General features: G+C 39.7%; 1 protein-coding gene across 3 annotated transcripts in view; it reads right to left on the bottom strand.

Moving 5' to 3' along the window:
* ITGA6 (integrin subunit alpha 6) overlaps positions 1-22,207 on the bottom strand; it is a 179,756-nt gene that overhangs the window by 126,558 nt on the left and 30,991 nt on the right. The gene's annotated exons all lie outside the window — the stretch shown is intronic.

Here is a 22,207-nt window from a genome sequence, read left to right as displayed (position 1 = left end):
CAACCTCCAATGCTATTTTCTGGGTAAGTTAATAATTACGTGATACAGTTTCCTCCAAGGGACAAACACATTTAAGTAAGCATGCTTTTGGTTCAGCCTCTCCAACTTATACTTAAATAACATTTCTGCATGTAGTTACAAGAAAGTCTTACAAGAGAGAGAAAACTGAGAAAATTATAACTATGTAAAAGGTTCTCTATATGAATGCCGAGTAATGTATAAGAAAATGAAAAGCACTTGCTACAACGTGTATGTGCATAATGCTCACACAAAAAATAACCGAATTTTATTAAAAATAAAAACTATCATAATCGAACATTATAATATTCTTAAAAAATGGAATGCTTACACTGTTAGACAGGTCAACGGTACCATTAAGTATACATAACATAAAACAGCTCAAGACCTTCTTCTCTGCATCCTATGTAATTGAACGTATGTAAATCACTCTCAGATCAGAGCCGAAAACATTGCTGTGTCTAAATGGGTTTTTGCTTTGAGGGCTCTGTAGCCCATAATTTACTGGTTGCACGGATCAACTGAAACATGCAAAGAAACAAGGAATTACATGGCCAATAGGTCTGGGCTTAATATGCTAACACAAAGTGTTAACATATGAGAGCAAGCCATCAGGAAAGGACAGTGTGGATTATACACGTAAGGTAGTGGAGGAGGAATAATATCCCACAAAGAGCCAACTGGATTAGGAAAGAGATTAATACGTCACTGGGCTGAGACAAGATGTGACTGACAAAGTCTAAAGCCAATGGCTATAAGGTGCTGGTTGCTGTAAGCCGATGGATAAAAGGGATGGACCCAAAGCCCATTCTATGTATATTGTTAGCATTAGGATAGTATGACTGCTTTGCTGTCAATACCCAGACCTAAAAGTAACTTCTCCTATGCAACCAGAAAATATATGACTAGATGCACTGATATGCCTGGAGCATTTGAGCAGGTTATGCACCCTCTTTATTTTAGCAAGTCTCGTTCTCATGCAGTACCCACACTATCCTGCCATTGCCCTCATAAACATATGCCATACTAGTTCAATTCTGGCAAGGCACATGTGCAGACATTAGGTAAGTCTAACTCAGGAGTAATGATACAGGGTTAATTCAACAACTTACCAGACAAGGTTTGCTTTACTCTGTACCCTTCTCGATTTTCATAGTTTCTAGAGCTGATAAACACGATCTTAAAAGTCTTTAATGTAAATAGGGTTTATAAAAATGTATGCTGTCACTACTCCCACATATTACTCCATAGATAAACCTCTAAGAGATTCCACATTCAACGGTATCAGTGCAAGTGGCTGCAACATTAGGAAATGTGGTGCTTTCGTTAAAACTTCCACCCCGCGCCTAGGTCCATGTCAGTACTTGATCAGATTGCATAACTACTGATAAACTATCACATTTTAAAAACTTTAAATGAAGTGAAAGATACTAGGAAAGGCAGTCTTGGCTAGCAGGATGCCAGGTATATGTTCTGCATGGGGGGGCGATCACTAGCGGGGCTGGAGTCCGAGTGTGGCAGGATGGTGGCATCACCTGCGTTTGAGGGCGGGGATGTTAACAAGGGTGATGAGAGTGGCAGCAGGACAGAAAGTGGATAGTGTTAATAAAATATAATTAGGGGAGGGGGCTGTGGAAGGTGATCACATATTGGACATGGCTTTCCCATGACTCTACACATAACATAACACAGGGTGATACATAACAAATTGATGTTGCTCAATTGCCAATAATGTGAAGTTATTTGTTGTCATTTGGAACCCCTTGTGGAAAACAATGTCCTTACTAACTAGCATCTATATTTCTATGTAGCATCTTTCCTTCCGAGATACTAGTAACCACAAATACTGGCAAAGCCAATAAGTCCTGCCTTAGCAATAGGCCAGTTATTTTATTTATTTTTGCAAGCCAATGCTAAATAAAATACAAGTTCAATAGTAAACAGAAAAATAGAGAAAACGAAGTGAAAGGTGAGAGTGACCCCTAAGGTCTGGTACTTAAATGCGCTACCTTTTAGGTGGAAGTGCCGGTATGATCAGGAAAAATACTGTCATTCACAGTGCAAGAGAGCCAGAGACTAAAGTGGGATGACCTCTGACCGATTCTGTTAGCAGGAAGGGCCAATGGATGAAGAGGGCTGCCCAAAAGGTCCTCTACCTGTTTATATACAAATGGATTTTTATTTACGATTTTTTATAATATATGAGGACAGACACAAAAGAAATGTAGAAGGAAGACGGGGGTGCTTCAGGCTGGACAGGAAAATATTGCAAATGACGATGGGAATGAAAGAGAAACTCGTGCTGTTTTCCTCTAGCAGAGTGCACAGACAGGAACATCCAATGGATGGGAAATTTACTACTAGGACATAAAAGTGCTTGAGGTAATAATGAAACAGACCTAATGAGCTCCATTCAAGAGGACAGCTATCCAGCTCTTTTGTACCCAGATACCAAGTCAAATCTACTTCGAAGGAAGCAAATATGCTTAGAGTATTTAAAAAGCAGGGGTTGCAAGAGTAGAACATAGCAACTAAACACCAGAAACTTTTACTACTTTGATTGACATAGGATAGATGGTACAACTGAGCGTGGATTTTGGCAGAATGCCTCAAACTAAGCTTATGATGGATAGCAACAGAGCGTTGCTCTAGGAGTGGATATGAAACTTTGCAATGGGTCTTTGGATTTGAGGAAAACGATGCACAAATGTATATATTAAATATTACTCAAGAAATGAGGACTTACTAGAATGGACTAAAAGGATAAAGCTAGACAGTAGCTACTAATGATCTATATTCGGAGGCACGTTGTGGCTTAAAATGATCAGTACAGCGCTTTTGTCTCATTCATGAATGATTTAATGATTAATGTGAGAAACAATATTGCATTGCCATTAGAAATTATAGCAACTGGGCAAGCAAAAAGGCACAAAGGTTGACAATTTTCGATCTACACAGAGATTTAAATTCCTTTCACTAATTTCCTGTGGTTGGAAGTCAGTCTACTAGTACCTGGAACAGAAGGCAGAGAAAACACCTTACAGGTGGGCATTGGTTTTAGTTGTATTTCTTCAAAGCTCAGTGCATTGTTTACAAGAGGCTTGTTAGACCACCTTATGTCAAACTAAATCACATTCTAAGCATGAGTAAATATAAAATCAAACAGTGATCATTAAGTATGGTTTGCAATATCTTCGAAGTGACAGCTGTTCTGCACCGTACGCAGAAATGCATTAAACATAAGGTTTCACCTAACTGGAGTAGTAAAAACAATCGACAATGAATTTAGGAGAATGTAGACACTTTTTTCATTTAGGATCAACCATCACTGCTGTGTTGTATGTTTGCAGAGAGTGGCCTACACAGGAACTCCAAAACATATATATGGCTCAAATATGTAAACATCTCACCATATGCTGCAGAAGAGCCCTAAGCTGGCCAGAAAAGGAAACAAGTGGAACCTTGTATTGATGCAGCAGTAGTCAGGTGCTAGACAATTATTTGAACATCTAATGTGAGACAGATCTGTATGTCCTGCAGAAATTTCATACATTAAATTTATTTTTTGTACCATGGATGTAAGTAAAAAAAAAAAAAAAAAAATCTTTACAATTAAATATAGTAATAAACACGGTTATAAGCACGGAAAGATTAGCAGCCTGGGACATGCATATTCTAAAAAATGATATTCTAGGAATCTGAACACATATTTCAAATCACATTTCCATCTAAAATATGCTGGCAGAACACCTCATTCCAAAACTTGACAATTATACTATTCTATGCAGTTATAATGTCCGCATTCATAAACCAGTGTCATTTGGCCACATCAAGCCATTAAAATTTGGATTCACTTTCTGTTCTGCGTGTGGAGGCCGAGTTGGCATTTTTATAAATTCATACAATACATGCGCGAGCTTCGGGGGCGCGAGGCCAGCAACGGTAGACCTGCTGTCCATTACTCCATGTATAACCCCAGAAGGTCTGCAGCTCCCAGCCGAATTTCATAAATCTTAATTCTTCCCTGCTGGGAGTAGCTGCGTGCTCAAACTAATATAATTATTTCATTTTTTTGTACGAGCTGCCCTGCGAAAACTACAACCTGCAGGTAATGGGGCGCAAGTTTTAACTTGACTTGGGTGTGTCTGGCTGAAACATGCCTCCTGGAGCAAAGATAATTTAGTTTCATTTGCCGGTTGCCAAAATAAGCCGAGTTAGGAAAAAAAAACACAGCTGGAAAGACACGGCTTGCAACGTGAAGAAAACATATAGGATTAGTACTCACTTGTTAGAGAGGAAAAGGGGACCACGGCGCTGCAGCCTCGTGCCAACACGCACAAATTATTCAAATGTTTGGCCTGCTCCGTTTTGTAGGAAACAGATGGGAGACAGTGGACCGAAGGGCAAGCCATACAGATGAACGGCATCCACTTATTTTTCTCACATCGTTTTACTGACTTTAAATAAAACTCAAAAAAGCCAACATACATAGAATAAAAGGAGAATTCGATTTAAGGACTCCATACCGAATTCTTACCCAATTATATGTGGGCCGCTGCAGCTAGTCATCCTTTAAGTTTTATCTTCTGCTGTAGAGTCCCTCACAGGACCGCTCTAAAAGCGGGCGTGGGGTCTTGTGGGGAGACAGGGTAAAGTGGAAGGGGCACAGATGATGTACGGGACTCTTGATTCCTAGGATTCTCTCTCCCACTTACCAGACCTTACAGCATTAAGGAGTGGCCACCTTTTGCCACAAGCACTCTCCAAATCCAACTACAAAAGAGTTTTGGTCTCCCTTTTGCCTCATTAAGAAACCCTCCCTAAGAGACACAGGTTCAGGAGGGAATAGGTTTGGCTCTAATTAACCTGAGGAAAGTAATGTTGTGGAGGGCTCAACTCTAGCCATACTACCTCCCCTCTGAAGCTGGAGCTACCCTAGGCCACAAAAAACAGATAAGCTAACAAGCCTTGTACACCCATATGCCAGATTCAGGATGAAAGCACAGCTGGCCTTACAGCTTGCATCTCCACTGCAACCCTCTGGAAGAAAGTGAAACCTCACCTTTTCTGATTGCCCCAATTCCCCAGCTCAACTGATCCACCATTCTCATCTGGTTCTCACCTTAGACAGCACATGCATTTGCCTAACCCTACTGTACAAATCTTTCAGACGGGCAAAATAACATGACTACACAAGCCTTCCCATGTGCAGATCGCTATACATGCTCCTTGACACTTTCACTCCCATCTTTTCTCTTTAATAAGCTGGTGTCTGTGCTGGCATTAAGATAAGTAGCTCAACCCCCGCCCCCCAAGTTTCCTCTATTTTCCATCCTAGCCCAGGCCAATAAAGAGCAAACACCATGAATGATAGCAAGGGATGACCTACATCAAAACTGATTTAATAAGTGCCTCCGACTGATCAGAGGAGTTCCCAGCACCTTCGATGAAAATTATTCTTTAAAGTTAAGGACATTTAGGTCCTACATGTAACGATATTTGGATCTGAGTTAGGTTAAGTGTAATTGAGAATCCATTTCACAAACAGCATTATTGATGACCTTGGGTATTTTAGATAAAACTTAGTACTAAGCCAGCAGTTAAACCAACCTAATATATCTAAACCTGGAAGAGGCAGATTGAGTCTGGCGGTGAAACAATAGAAAAAGAGAAGCAGCCTCAGAGTAAAGTTATTATTTGGGGCTGATAAAGTGTGAAGACAGTCTTTTATGGCGAAGATAACCTGCTGCCATGAAGACATTCGAGGCAAAGAGTTCAATCCCTGTTCAGCACAGAAAATAGCCTCAATCATTCACAATGAATTTTCCAGGCAAATATAACCTTTCAGGAAAATACGCAAAAGTCTCAACTGAGCAGCAATTTGCAGAGCTCTTCTGCTAGTAACTGGCCACAGTAACTGATAATAATATACAAAAAGAGTTGCACCAATCAAATGCTCTACACCTGTTAAATTGTAATCAGGATAAACTGAACCACGGGGGACTCCATGTCTTCTAAGGAGTTGTATCTCAGACATACTGATAAATATAGGTAGAAGTTGCTGTACCAACAAACTTGTTGCAAGCCAGGACATTTACTAATCGATGATGGCAGCAAAGCCAAGCAAATATACAAGGCTCGAAGATGTCAGCACTTGAAAAAAATAGTTACACAATTGCATTACTGTGATATATTGGATAGGGAGTTTCAACCTACATTATTTGTGAATGATGTTTTGTCTTAGGGTAAAATATCTGCTTCATCATTTACACGGTGTCTCTCTATTCAGGTGGTCCAAATAAAAAAAATCAAAAAAAAAAAAATCAAACAATGTTCAAATTAAAGATGGTGCCGGTCTCCGACCATACTATCTTGCTACAGACTGTGTGGCCAACACAAGGCTGAGATACTGAATAAGATCCTGATCTTGGACTGTGACAAGCTCGAAACCTATGAACCCCACCCTTCGATGCATATGTATTCTATGTAAGCACCAGTGAAAAATCGCACATCACGCAGTCTTTTTTCCTTAATCTCATTTCAGCAAATCATTACCCTGATATGAAAATACTAAACTTCAACAAATTTGACGACTAAGGTATCAATATATGGTGTAACGTCTCTTCTGGTGTTTGTACTGCAAACCGAGAACAATGTTTTACATTGCTGCATACAGGCAGTATATATGCGTATAGTGGACCTAAGCATTTTAAAAACCTGCAGTGTCTTGGCAATGGCGTCATCAGCCATAGATTCATCAGAACTACTTAAGTGGTAACTACCCAAATTTAACCTTCCATAAACTCACTGCTCTGTCCTTTCAGGCCCCTTGCATCACTGCTGTCTACCTTAAATTACATGATCTTAGTAATAGGTGAATAATTCCTGCAGCTCAAACCTGTAGGTTCCCATTCGTGTCCACATGCTGGCTTTCCCTATATCAAAACGACATTTTGCCTCTGTCTGCGATTACTTTCTACCTCTTCTTGAAAGCATTTAGCGTTCTTCTCTTTTCTCTCACCAGCATGGGGCTACATTCGCTAAGCACCACACACATCATTTATTTTTTCACCCAGCGGGTCTCACATTCTTCAGTGGACCTACCCCTGCTCAGGACAAGAAACAATTTAAAAAGCAACTTGTAGGAAACTGTTGCATGCAAACCCACTGTCCTCAGAAGGTGCTGGTACACTGAAGAAAGAGAAGACCTCGACATTCAAAAAAAAAAAAAAAAAAAAAAAAAAACACAACGTTTCTTAAAAAACAGACAAAAACAAAACACATGCGTTCATTACATAGCCTGGAAAGAACAGCACTAGCAACGCCGGGTGTAACTTGGACAGAATAGATTTTAGCATGGAGTGGTGCGCAAAGCCTGCCTTACGCAGCTTATGGTGTAGAAAGAAATGTAGACTTTAGCACGTGCATAGAACGAAATGTGCAAAAAACGAGTCTTGCATTGAGTAGGAATTAAAAGGGCTGATGGGGATAGAAGAATACTAAGCATAGGAGCCTGCAGTTGTAGTTTCCTGTTCAAATTGTTATTATTTTCTCCCTCTACTGCCCTGGGTTCATGGCCATACAAGCATCATAGGATATGTATAAAATGAGCAGCAACGTCCATCGGACAGCACTAAGTTTTGGCTGCAGGGACTTGCACTCTGCACTGTCAGCCACAGCCGATAAAGCCCTGGATGCTACAAGAGTCTCGCCAGATCAGTTTACCCCGGGTGGGATTTTGTCTACCATGTCCCAGAAGCACGACTGGGCTTTATTGCATCCTTCGTACGCACAGAGATGGGCGTGTAAAGGCTTGCCCGTAAGAACAGGGGCCAAAGTACTGCAATGCACTCCAGGCCATTGAGCGGGTCTTCTAAGCCACACTGGGAACCAGCGGAGATCGTCTGCTAATCTTGTACACAGAACATAAAACCCTTATAAAACTGCAGTTATTGTGTCCTTCAGTTGACTCTGGTTGACAGTTTTCTTAGAGGTTACTTGAAAAGTAGGGATATTTTGCCCAAGCTGTAGCATTCCACGTAAAAAGATGCAACCACATGCATATCTCAAAAGCATGGTTAAGATTTTGACATTCCAAATAGTACTCATGTATTACCTTTTATTCCACTGAAAAACGTAAAATAAAATATGGGCATACTGGTCCTTATTTTCTTCTTGTGAAGCTGTCCATTACGTGGTCAGCATCACAATTACTGGGCTTGCTCAAATCCCACAAACAGTTCCATCCCAGGTAGGCATCTTAGAAGTGTCAACAATAAAGAAAAGACTAGAGCCAACAGCATGGTCAATTGTTTCGTATGATATTCTGACACTTCTTCAGGGCAGAATGAAATATTTGGAAGGATCGTTGCCTTGCTATCTTCAATTACTTTCTAAGAGCTTGTAAAATTTAAGTTGCTGTTATTGCATATTGTCTTCTCATCCAATGCTTAAGATCAAGTTGAATTGACCAACTTTCTCCTAACCAACCTCGTTAGGACAGACAGTATGCTGTTAATGAGAATCCAGTCTAAAGGGAATGCTTCGGAAGTGAGGTGTCTCTTTTCTAGACCCTACCATCTGGAGCACTCCTGCTCTTGAGACTGTCACCCTGACCTTGAGAGATGCACTGAAGATGTAGGGTTTCCCTGAACAATAACTGACTACTGTTAGATCTTCCGCGCCCTGTTGCCCTTCATTAGATGTTCTTGAATTGAAAGTTGTTCAGCCGCAGTCACATTGTAGAAGTTGATAATTCTCCAAAAAGGCAGGTTAAGAATGAACAGCAGCACATTTTTTAATACCACAGGCATTTGGTGAAAAATAAGGTGCTTGTGAGGTCGAGCTAAAATAATTATTTACCTCCATGCAATGTCACAACTAAATTGAGCAACATTCCGAAAAATAAGGAATGAAATCAATACGAACACCACTAACAATAAAAAAAAAAAAGGGAAAAACCAAAATAAATAAGTGCATCAAGTGTTTCGCCCACGTGCAAGAAAATGCTGCAGATGAATTCTAATGTTGTGGTATAGAGTCAAATCTGTTTTCTGCAGTGGGAGTGTTTTTTTTTTTCCTTTAGTAAAGGTCACATTTCAAATATTTTGTAACCCTGCAAGTAATGTGATGGTATTCAGTGTCAGAATGTTTTTGGTATTCAGGCTGAAAGTCCTAGCCAGCTCTGTAAACTACAGGTCACACAAATATCAGGGTCAATACTACACAAATTTTGCTTTTGGAGGTTCTGCGTGTAGTCACTACGGGTATAATAATATGAACGTGACAACACTGATAGTATATGGAGAGGATATATATGTAGGCATAAGGGGGGAGCAGTATATCGAGATGTGTTACTGGGATGGTGATGGGGATACAGAGATGATAATGGTATTTAGGCACATCATTGTGAAAGGAGTGTCAACCTCAGTCTCCAAAATCCACTCAATTTATCCAAAAGAGCCGTAGCTCCATGTGTGAAAGATCTGCAAGAGTAGTTGCATATGTCTTCTGGTCAACCCCACGATTTCGGACACTCTCAAAATACCAAACTAATTCCACAGCTAGAGTCCTGCCATGGAACTTTATGGTTTGAATTGGGACCGCCATATAGCTTCAGGGCTCCCTGTACTAACACTGATGCCGATAATGAGAGGTGTTAAACCATCACTACACAGATCCTACCTAATAACCAAGGCTACCCAGATTTCCGTTTTTACTGATTTTTACAATTAAACACAGGAAGAACACGTTCCTGTCTATTTTTTAAAATGATGATATAAACAGAAATTAGGTTATATTATAAATAGTTAGTCATGACTGCCATGCCAATAGCTGGTTAAATTAACAGGTAAAGGAGCTACAAAAAAAATTGTAAACTGTAGGGATGAGGCTTAACCAACTGCATATGCGCACGTTTGGTACTAAAATATTCATGTTTTTCTACAGGTGTATTGATTTATTATCTATGGGTGTTTATGTCACTGAAACCGGTCAGGCATTCAATAGGTTCATTATTTGTTGAAATATATTAGTTTTAGCTTAATGTTGTCACGCTTATACATATATAAAATCATGAGCCCAATAATAACTTACCATTGAATCATAACACCACTCCTTATGCCAAATCCTCTGTAAATCAGCATTAGACACTAAAAGGGTCTGTTGCTGATAATTACTAGATAATGTACACTAGAAATCAATGCTGACAGAGTGAGAGAGCAAGAGAAAGTGAGAGTGCACAGAGGAGAACGAAACGCAAAAAAGAAAGAAAGAGCCAAAAGCGAGGAGAAAGGATTAGGGAAGAACACAGAGGAAGACGGGAACAAAAAGGTCAGGAGAAATAAATACCAAGAAAAAAGGGAAAAAAAGTAGAAGACAGAAAGAAAAAAAGGGGAAAGAAGGAAGAAATAGAGGCAGAAAGAAAAAAAAGGTGAAAGAAGAGCTCAGGGAGAATGAAGAAATGTAGAAAAATAATAGAAAGAAAAACTGGAGGAGTAAGGAGAAGATGGAATAAGGAGAGGGGAAAGGCGATAAAAAGAAAGAGCAAAAGAAGAAATAACAGAAAGAGAGAGGGGAGAACGAGCAGATAGAAAAGAGGAGAGAAAGAAACAATACAACGACATAGGGATAAATAACAATTAATGGTTAAAATCAGTGACGTTCAAAGTTTGACACCCAAATCTCTCCCGTTGGGAAGCTGCTATCAGAGTTTAAAAAAAAAACCATTGCTTTCTTCCAACTGAATAAAATCCATACACATGCAAGTTCATTTTTTAACCACAATTGTCTAAATTCTAAAATAAGTGAAACATTTGTGCCTTTGTGAACGTGCTCAGGAATATAAATAGGTGCTAAAAAAAAATAACACTAAATTATTTACGTTCTGGAAGACAACGATCATACAGCTGGAAAAAAATAGTTTCTCTAAGAGCTCATCTCTTTCTACACAGGCGGTAAATGTCTTAATTTTGAAAATTTGCCCATGCCTAGGCTTGCTCTTAAAAACACTAAGAAAAAACACAGGCAAACGTGCACCTTCCGAAATAGAAAAGTTATCTTGTGTTTTTTATAAAATCGCCTTACCAAGAACTCATTTCACTATTAAATAAGATCGCAAGTACAAGTTTAAAGAATAGCCTATGCTGCTGTCATCAGTTACTTCATTCAGTCAGTGTACAGCTAAGATAGGTATGTGTGACACACAACATCCAGAATCGCCGTAGTAATCGTACACCTACAATCCATCCTGGTACTAGACCAGGACTTGTATTTGTTTTTCCACCATCTTCTCGCCACCTTTGCTCCACGGTAAACAAAGGAGTTAGACGCCACATGTCTGAAAGAAAGGAAAAGTGAAATAGGATATCTGATTGTCAACAGAAGGCGGGGAATATCCATAGAGCATCAGGCAGAGAAATACTGGGCCAATTGAGAGGTCCATATTTTCGGTCAGAAAAATTCTGAAACCGGCGCTCAACTTGGAGCCAGCCGTGGGCTTCCCTTTGTCAGAGGGAAGTAAAATGCAGACCTGCGGCTATGTGAAGCCTCTCACTCTACAGAAGCCACGTATCACGAACCCATGCGAGCTTACAAGACACACGTGTTGCTAAACATGCACCCATTCTGGGGAATAAAAGCCAGGGCCCCTCGCGAGGTTTCCTCACTTCCCTCATCCCATTATTTTCTAGACGCCACACTATGGCCACACTTTGGGCAATCTGTAAAATGTACAGAAATGTAACACTAAATCACTATATAGGGAACTACTCTGATTAAAGGTACGCTCCTTGTAAGGCTTTTGTATAGGTCACATCATAAGGGAAAGTTGAAGGGGTGAAGAAACGCACCTTTGGGATTTTGTGATTTGTTTCAAAGACAATAGCTGCATTACAAAGCATCCATTCTGAAAAATTCCACAAAGTTCTAAAGAATGAAAAGCTGGGAGAAACACCTTTTAAGGTGCCTTTATATAGGCACACGTTTTTCATCCCTAAGATACCGTTTAAGCTTTTAACACACTCTTTTCCCAAACATGGGTGACAGAACAGAAGACCAAAGCCGACTAAAACCTACTTCCAATTACAAATGGCATACATACCACCAAGAAAAATACAATAGCCTACACGTCATCGCACAGGTGAGGAGGAAAGAAAACAGCAGACCTTAAAGGTTTTGTACTTCAGCTGCTCCCTTTTTCTGCAAGGTGTGTTCTCTTTAGTCTAGGAGATATTGACGCAAGTTGTCCATATTTGTCTGCAATATGGCCATAGTAGAAGATGTGACATCATAAACCCTTTGATCTCAATGACATCACAGGAAGTGAAACCATATGACCTTTGACCCTGAATCCCAGGAAGTGATGCCACAAGACCTCGAGCGGGATATTACAGTCATTGGCATCATCAAAGTATAGTGCAACTATAGGTCAAGGAGAGAAGATTTTAATAAATCACAACTAGGTATGCAAAAAAGATTAAATAACAATGTTGTATCCACCTGTATTAATTCATATGGATGATATATTTGAATGTAAAATATGTTGTTGGCTTGAACTAATCCTTACTTTGTGAGTTTTGTAAGTCACCATCACTCATGTGAATCACGGAGGTAACAGTTGTAATTATATTTTTTATGTATTCACCATAGGAGAAGAATGAACATCCTTTTTAAAGAGTGTTCATTGTATGACTATTCTAAAGAGCGGGCACTGTTCAGCTGACCGCATTTAGTTTCTAGCACTCATACTGTAAGGTTTACCAAGCCAGAGGCTGGGGTTCGCACAGGCAGTGCCCGAGGTAGCAGCTGCAACCCCTGGCAACCTTTAAAATGACATCCATCACCATGACCCATTCTGAGCAGAGGTCCCTACTGCTTTCCTTTCAGCTACCTGACACCTTTATTAGCAGTGCTTCTGTACAGTAGCCTTTAGTCTTCAGGTTACCTCGTTTTAGAACAGATACTTGTGTGCTTTTATGAGCTCACCACCAAAGACCAGGGATAATACAAAGTAGATAGTTTTCCAACAAAGAACAAGCATTTGTAATGCAATAGGTATTGCATTTACTTGAGTCAGAGCTATTGGCATTATAAATTCAGAACTAGATTTTTCTTGCCACATAAATTGGTCAACCCTGCTTCGTAATTTTGTCTTTTCCTGCCATATAATTCCAGTGGCCCTGCATATAACTAAAGCACTTCCATTTACCTTCCTCCTCTATCTGCAGCAAAAAAATTAAATATTGTCATTTAGCATCCTAATTTAAATCTGCCATTCTAATTCCAATAGACTACCACTTTCACCACCCCACCATCAGAGTTGCTGGCTGGCTAACACAATTCTCGAACAAATTGACAAAAACAGCCACAGAGAAGAAATAACCCAAACATACCAAGATTGTTCAAACAGTCATAGTGTAATGAGAAAGTTAAGTTGGCCTGAACCATGGTCATAAATGTAATAAGGAGAGATTAAAAATATACAATTATCATATAAACCTTTATCAGAAATAAACTTTTGGCATTAGACTGTAATGCTCAAAACAGCCCCTAGATGGCACCATAACAAAAATATAATTCGTAAGAAACATGGTCATGTAACTATATTGTTATCCCCTAGAGTTCACAACCCCATGCAAAAAAATAGGAGAAAGTAATGCAGTGTAACCATATACTTAGCCGCTAGCAAGCGTTTTTAAGGCTAGCAGGTGTACTACAATGATATTACAAACAAGGTCTTTAAAACAAAACTTTTCTCAGCTGTAAAACAAAAGTTATAGCCATGAGAAAGTTAAGACACTGAATGGTGGGAGGGGTTATTTTGGAGTACCCACTAACCTAGTGTGGGGACCCAGAGATGATGTTGACAGAAAAAGTGTATTGAAGGTGGTCCCATTGTCCTAGGACCACCACAGGCTGAGTTATGAGCAAAAATGTTTTGTAAAAGTAATGCCCTGCAAAGCATTATGGTGTGATTTTTTGTGCTGCGAATATTATAGTATTTGACTGCAATGCTCACAATAGCTCCTAGAGGACACCACATTAACAATAGCATTTGGTAGAAACATGGTCATGTAACTATACAGTCAGCTCTTAGAGAGCATACCACATGAAAAAGAATGAGAGTAAGTAATACAATGTAACCATATATGTAGCCCCTAAAGAGCACAGTGCATTAAACATGTTCAATGCTAGCAGGCCTACTGTAATGATATTATAAACAAGGCCCATAAAACAACTTCTCCCAGCTGTAAAACAAAAGTTCCAACCATTAGAGAGCATGAAAAGAAAATGAATGGTGGTAGGGGTTATAATTTTGGAGTACCTACTAACATAGTGTGGGGACCCAGGAATGATGTAGACAGAAAGAGCATGTTGTGAGGGATAGTCCCATTGTCCTAGGACCACCACAGGCTTAGTTATGAGCAAAAATGTTTTGCAAAACTAATGCCCTGCAAAGTACTATGGGGCAAGTTTCCGTGCCACGAATATTTTAGTGTGATGATATGACTGTAATGCTCAGAACAGCTCCTAGAGAACACCACAATTAAAATAGCATTTGTGAGAAACATGGTCATGTAACTATATAGTTAGCCCCTACAGGGCATACCCACACAAAAAAATGGCAATAAATAATGCAGGTAACCATATGTTTAGCCCCTAGATGACATTGAAAATGTGTAATGCACTGAGGTAGCAGGCCTATAGCAATTACATCACAAACAAGGCCCTTAAAACACAAGCTACTCCCAGCTGGAAAAAAAAATTTCCAGCCATGAGAATGCTTTAAAAGACACTGAATGGTAGGAGGGGTTATTATTTTAGGGCCCTCACCAACCTGTTGTGTGTGTGTGTGTTGTGCTGAACATTTTGGTGGTGGCCCAATTGTCCTAGGGCCACCATAGGCGGAGTTATGAGCAAAATGTTTTGTAGAAGTAATGCTCTGCAAAGCATTATGGGGCGAGTTGCCAAAGTGCAGTGAATATTATAGTATTGACTCTCCAGCTGTGCCAGGAGAGTCGCTTTCGCTTTGAAGATTTCTATTTTACTTAAAACATTTACTAATTTCAAGTGATTTAAGAGGAGAGCCACAAGAAATAACTCTGATTAGGTAACTGTGAACAATGTAACCAGTGCTTCAATACCATAAATCGAGTTCACGCTGTTGTGCCTGTTTGCGCTGTGAGCGCCATGGCCACCATGCAGCACGAGGGGGAAGACAAAAGAAAACAAATAGCTCGCTCACGCTGAAGTATATCACTCGTGCAATAATCCATATAATGAGGGCAGTCTGCAAGGCGTGATAAAAAAAGAAAAGAACACACAATCTCAAGGCGGGACAAACGTAAAGCATTTGCAAATGACATCAAGTGACTTTTTGAAAGGCAAGCTCAGGAATGAATGAAAGTGATGGGCGTGGTTAAAAGCCCACAACACTTACAACAGGTCAAGACTCTTGCACGCTCGATCTAAAAAGTAATTCAACAGCCTCTATGGTTATGTATGCCCTATAAGGAAAAAACACAGATGAGGATAATACTACAAAGATAAACAATCTGCATGTGACCACTCGAATTTTAGAAATCATCACATTCAAAAATGTATTTTCTACATAAAGTATGTGTGTGGGGAGAACAGAAATGGAAGACTTGATGCAAAAGATGAGGATGATCGCAGAAATACGTCCCAGTTTTAAAAAGATAAAACAATAAACCATATTTTAGCCCACCTTTGTAGAAACATGTAACCTTCATATTGTCAAACTGACTACAATACGGGTGAAAGGTAGAATATTGTGCAGCACATAAGGATAGAGACTAAGAAGCTGGAAATGAATGAGGCAGAAATAAGGAACCCCCGCCTGTTAATCAGCACAGAGTTTGCCAGCACAGCAACATCGAAAACAAAGACAGTAATTCAACTGAGTTGTCGGAATGTCTTATCAATCCATGTAAGTCAACACTTCTTTCCAGTTATTTGGGTAAACTGCACTGTAGCCATTAACATTCACTAATGAAAATAAACATTTTCTATAGAAAAATGGAATATCTATTTTTTCCATAACTACAAAAACTACACTTACTAACCCATGCTTCCAAACGAACTGGCCATTTACACGAGGACTACGGATAAAACAGATAAACCCAGCCTACTACCAGCCACTCAGACTGCATCAGCACAAAGCAAGAAAGGGAGATAATCAGTCGTGATATTAACCGCATGCGTTGTAGGCCTCCTCATCTGTATGTGCTCTACCTTTATGTCTGGGCACTTGATAGAGTCAACATGCAAAGAGGTAGAACTGAGAGGGAGTACATTGATGTAAAAAAAAAAAAAAAAAAAAAAATGGAAAAAGTAACATCCCCCAAAAAATATTGTTCTATGAATGCAGTGGGTAGTTACAGAGTGGCATTGGACAAACCAAGGTATGTACTACATCCCTGACCAACCAAGTGTCGGCCGCTGGTGTTAGTCGATGATTAACAGAACTAAACCAAAGATCAGGTTTCCTCTGGGCATGCCAAGGAATGAGGATCATGTAAGCAGTACTTAAACCACATTCATGGCTTCTATTTCAAAATCTGTAAATATTTAATTTTAAACCAAAAACACGTTAATCCTGCAACACCACTGATCAGTTGAAGGTCACGCTTCCCACAACTCTTGTGCCTCCACTTCACCTAAACAAGTTAGATTAAAGTGGTGGTCCCCGGCACCACAAAAGTATCTCTCCCAGTTGACTATACTCGGATTTACATTCCCGAGAAATGAATGAATTTTAGCTAACATGCATATCCAAACTGTAAACTACTAATGGATGACTATTTCCTGTGATCTGATGAAAGAACGATAACATACGGTAAGCTGTTGCTCCTTAAGCATATACATTTTCGAGTTTATCGGTGGGAACAAGAGGTGCTTATGTGCCTGAGAAGGATAACGTATTCAAACACTGTATTATGTATAACATTAGAGGTTTTTGGTATATGGCAGGTATGCTGTTCACACTGTAATTATACTTCCAAATATGTGGACAGTCTTTCAAGTTAACTAGTTTCAGATCTTAGAGCAGCTTAACAGATCTCAACTTCCTGGTTCAGGAGGAGTATCCTAAAGGGTTCTAATCCAGCAAAGAGTGATGAACCGTGCTACCAGAGGCTAGTTCAATTGAGTGCAGTTTGAATATCCTTATGAAATGGGTCTTATTGTAGTTCTTTTGTTGGTTTCTCTATTGGGGAAAGGCCTTCCTCTTTACTGTGTCGGGATGGCTGATGTGGTGCTGTCCAGAACAGGTAGAGCGAAAGAGCACTTCACACAGGCCACCACAATACTGAGCCCCAGTGCAACTTGCAGACAAGACCATAATTTGGTGATTATAGGGTAGCAAATCCATAGCCAACCTTATCATGAAACATTTAGCATCCAACTGGACACAAATCACCATGTTGACTCCCAAAGAAGAATTAAGTCATATGCTTGAGGGGCCGATAGAAGCCTATATGACTTGCTGGAAGGCGCAAGATTATTACACCAAGGGTAAATTGTCACGTACACTATAGGAGGGAGCAGTGGCGTAGCGTGGGTTGTCAGCACCCGGGGCAAGGCAAGTAATTTGCACCCCCTAACCCGGGGCAAGGCAAGTAATTTGCGCCCCCTAACCCGTGGATTTTAGCACTCGAGTCTCTTCCAAGATGTTGCGCCCGGTGCAGCCGCCCCCCCCCTGCACACCCCACGCTACGCCACTGGGAGGGAGCAGAGTACAGTAATTGCAAACCAAGTGAATGTGAAGCCCAACATATTTCACACACTTTGCCAAATAGCATGTTCAACTGAAACCAGTTATTATATTGAATTATTACTTTACAAAGTAAACAATTTATAAAATAACTGAAAATCAGAACAGATGCTAGTAAACAAACAAAGGCTCCATATAAAGGGTGTCTCAACAACCTCATACACAAGAATAATTATATTTCCACCAAAAACTCTGCTTCACCTGCATCACTCTACTGATACATTCCAATCCATCCCTTAAGAAGCATCATGATACAAGGAGATCTATGAACAATCATATCAGACTGTTGATCTATTTCGATCTGCACTTCCTACTTCGATGCACATTTTCTCCTCATTCACAGGACATACTAATTATAACTGACACATCGCTGCAGCAAACCATTTCAAGTGAACATGTATATCAGTTAGTAATACTTTCATCAGGACATTCATTTTAAACCCCAGTCTAAAAAAACAGACATAAAATACACCAATTAAAAGTACTCCCTAAGCCCTGATAAGTTCCATGCAATGAATGAAAGGTGGATACAATATTATACACAGTTACTGACTTCAGACATGGTCAGTCCTTGACAGTCGGAAAGCTGAACGAAAATTGCAGCATTTCTGTTAAGACCATACACTTTAGCAGGATACAATCCTAGCCCTGTAAGTAAGCTCTCTAAAAATGCTCTAGTACCTAAAATGTGATTGTACAACTCCTTTAAATGGCAATTAGGCAATGTTTGCCCTCGGAGCACGCGTGTTTTTTTAATAAGATTACAAAGTGGTACTTTTGCCTATGTTAAAACATAATTCTGTTGTTCGTTACAGAATGTTTTCTATCTCATATTTCAAATAACTATGATCAATAAAGTATTTCTAAAAAAAAAAAAAAACTTAAGAAAAGAATATGCTTCTTTTGGGGTTAACAGTAGAAACAAAATCATTTCTTGACATTAGGAATATTCCTTGGAAGTAAACAGAAAGTTAAGAACATGATCATTTGCTGTGGGATCAATCAAAAGTTGTCTGTGCAGCAAGCGTGATGAATACAGACACAATGTGGCCAACATTTAGCATCTCTGCACAAATGCCTGCTGTAGTTGCACATCCCAACTGCCTACTGTGACAGTTATAACCAAACAGAATACGTAGGAAGATGGAGGGAAAGGGAGAAAACAAAAAGGTTTCTTTTTGTACAAGTGATCCTAAATGCAACTGTCAAAGTGAGGGGGTGGGGACGTGCAATGGTTGATAACCAGCTTCCACTGGAGGCATAACCGAGCATTAACAAAGGGACATTGTGCAACCTGCACTGTTGGCCATTGTTGACAATGCGAGATTAAGTAAAGGGAATGGAACTTTTCTACTTCTTTCAGTGAACTGCCTTTAAGACCCATCTCTCTGTACAGTGACTGGGGCCTGACCCTCTTCTCACTCCACATCCAGACCTGTAGAGTTCTACAAATCTCCTTTTCGGCTCACCTCACAGTGAAAGCCCCAACATGTCTTTACTCTCTTCTACGGTTGTGGTGCAGGTATATAGATGCTGCTGGCACTACAGTTTGTCTTTGGCACAGGTTGGTGGCATGTCACTGCTGCTCTTTTAGTTCAAGTTTAACCCTTGTGTGTCCCAGCTCCAGACACTTCTAGCAGTTTAGAACTGCATTTGTATGCCTGGCGTTAGCCAAGACCTTTTGATTTTACTGATATTATGTGTAATATACTTGCTTATAGGAGCCTTTAGCCTCTCTTCATTCACTGGTCTATCATGGTGTCATTCTCATTTGTTCTGCCCACTAGTGCACACAGCAAGGGACAATGGGCCAGTCCTCTTTAACTACTGCCCAACGTCACTGTGACGGCATCCTGCTCTTTCACAAGGAATTACTATGCACACACAGTAGTACCTTTCAGTGCTAAGGACTACCACAGAAATATGTGCTTTTTGAATCCAAAACATGTTTTTGCTTTTAAGAAACATTTTTATATTGGCAAAGGCCCGCAGCTCTTCCAACAATAAAGTTTTACAAAATCCATGGCAAAACAAAACACATAAGATCAAATCCAAAAGGCTAGCAGCTGTTGCTCATTTGCTTTGTGCTCATTTGGCACTCCTATTTCTTTAGCTCAGTCTTCACAATGCTACACTATGATGGAGAACAGCACAGTAGTCTGTCCACATGGCCATTGTGTCCCCTACCACCCACTCCTCACTAAGCTCACTAGGTTTAAGTGAAAGAGGACAAAACCACAAGCTTCTTTATTTTATTTTTAATTTCATGTGTACCACAAACCCATATTTTCACATGGAAGGTGAAGATCTAAACTGGAGGATGTTCTTACAAGGCATTTAAGGTCTTAGGATATCCATCAGCTTCCCACCAATCAACACTTCACACCTGCAGACATCATCAACCAATCCACACTGTGTAACTGCACAATCGATTACCCAAGAAAGAGTAAAGCTAAATTAATAGACCAGCCAATGAAACGCACCACAGAAAGCTGTCTGCTCTTCCCAAAACCCTTCTCAAAAGAGATTTAAATTTTGAATTTCGAAACCACAAATGCAAATACTTCACCACTCTGGAAAACACTGATTGCACAACCTCCATCAACCTTTCGCCCAACTTACTCAAAACAAAAGGTAAAATACTAAACCACTTTCCCAACCCAAGTCACATATTCTTCCACCCATACTGCTAAATATTAAAAAGCAAGAAGATGGATTTGCCCCCTCAGGTGACTTTCCCTTTATGCTACAAATCATCTTCCCCTCCAGAGCTGAACAACTAAATTTCTTGCCAAACAGTGACAAGGTGATTAAAGAATGAGGACATCATTACAACAAATAGAGGACACACTAGCACCACTAAATAACCCCCCCAAAAAAAAAACCTCAAGCAAAGACCTAACAAAGACCTAAAAACGTGGATTCTCAATCAATTTCCCCAAGACAGATGAGCTCTCAGGAAAACAAAATGAATGGAGAAAGCTGAAATCACCTCAACGTGCCCAAAATAGGGAAACTTGAGGCAGAGTACAAATACGTACTCAGCTGCTAAATTCAAATATGCTAATAGCCAATAATGTTGGCATCCAAGGTCACCTGTTCATTATTCTGGCACATTCAAAACCTCACCACCAACTGCCAAGAAAATACAGTAATACCCTGCAAAGAAAAATGCAAGAAATTCCTCAGGAGCATTTCCATAATCAGAAACATTTTTGATACGAACACCTCAATTTGGAACCTCCTTTACCCAAAAACCCCAAAACAACTGGGCTTTTTTATACCCGTCCTGCGTAAAAATTAAATCACTCGGACCTATGAATTACATTTTGCGAACACATGGTGTGACCTCATCAACACTGCCCCTGAACAAGGTTTATTCACACGCTCCTTAAATTTAAATACGAGTCAAATTACATTTAAAAAATAAATAAATAAAAAAAGAAAATTAAAAAAAATCACATACCCTGGACCCCCACACTAATCTAGCCATCTACTGCTCACTGTCAAACCATTCTTGGTTCTGTAATAGAAAAATGATAGCGCCTCAAAATGAAAGTTGTCATTGGAAAGGCAGCAGGGTTGTTGAATTCCTATAACCTGACACCCAGGACATATTATCTGTGGTCAAAGACAACAGGTTTTTGTGGTTATTTTGTCCTTAGGACAAGTAGGCCCAGCCCCCTGCAGCACAGACTCTTTCACTGCCAGTTCACAGGGCCACATCATGGAGCAGGGAAGGAAATATTGTCTGCAGCTGAGGTAATGCTTGGGCCTATGCATTAATGCTATTCAAACTTGCATTTATGGTTCAATAATGCAAAGTCTTTATTATTAGGATAAGCGTTCTAAATAAATGTTGTAAGCTCGGACTGCACTACTGGCAGTGGTTCCAATAAGAAATGTGTACACAGGTTTGTAAAGTTTAATAATATGATGATATGTATAATATTCCCAGAATGCTTTCTGATTCGATGCAAATTTGCAGATGCTTGTAAGCAAATTTACTGATACTTTACTTTCAAAAATAAAATGTTCGCAAATAGTGCAACTAAGAAAAAAAACATGTTTTGCTTAAGTACTGTGAAATTTTAAGAACCATTTCTTTGAAGCATAATTTAGTCAATGTGTTGATGCGTGCTAGTATTTCCAAAAAGTATTCATAATGGAAAAGCAGTGTAACCACTTTCAGGAAGATTATGGGAAACATTAAAATAAACAAACATTGGCCCTGCCAATAGGTCTGACACAGGTAGTCAGCCATTTGGTTTTGACCATGTGTGTCTTGTGTCTTGTTTTGACATGACTTTTGTAAAACTTTAATGTTGTGGGAACTGCTGGGCCCTCACCATTGCAACAAACAGTCAAAAAGCGAAAATATTTTTGGTCTCAAGA

This window comes from Pleurodeles waltl, chromosome 3_1, assembly GCF_031143425.1.
Source record: "Pleurodeles waltl isolate 20211129_DDA chromosome 3_1, aPleWal1.hap1.20221129, whole genome shotgun sequence".
Lineage (NCBI taxonomy): Eukaryota > Metazoa > Chordata > Amphibia > Caudata > Salamandridae > Pleurodeles > Pleurodeles waltl.
Note: the sequence above shows the minus strand (reverse complement) of the source record. Positions and strands in the feature narration are given on the sequence as shown.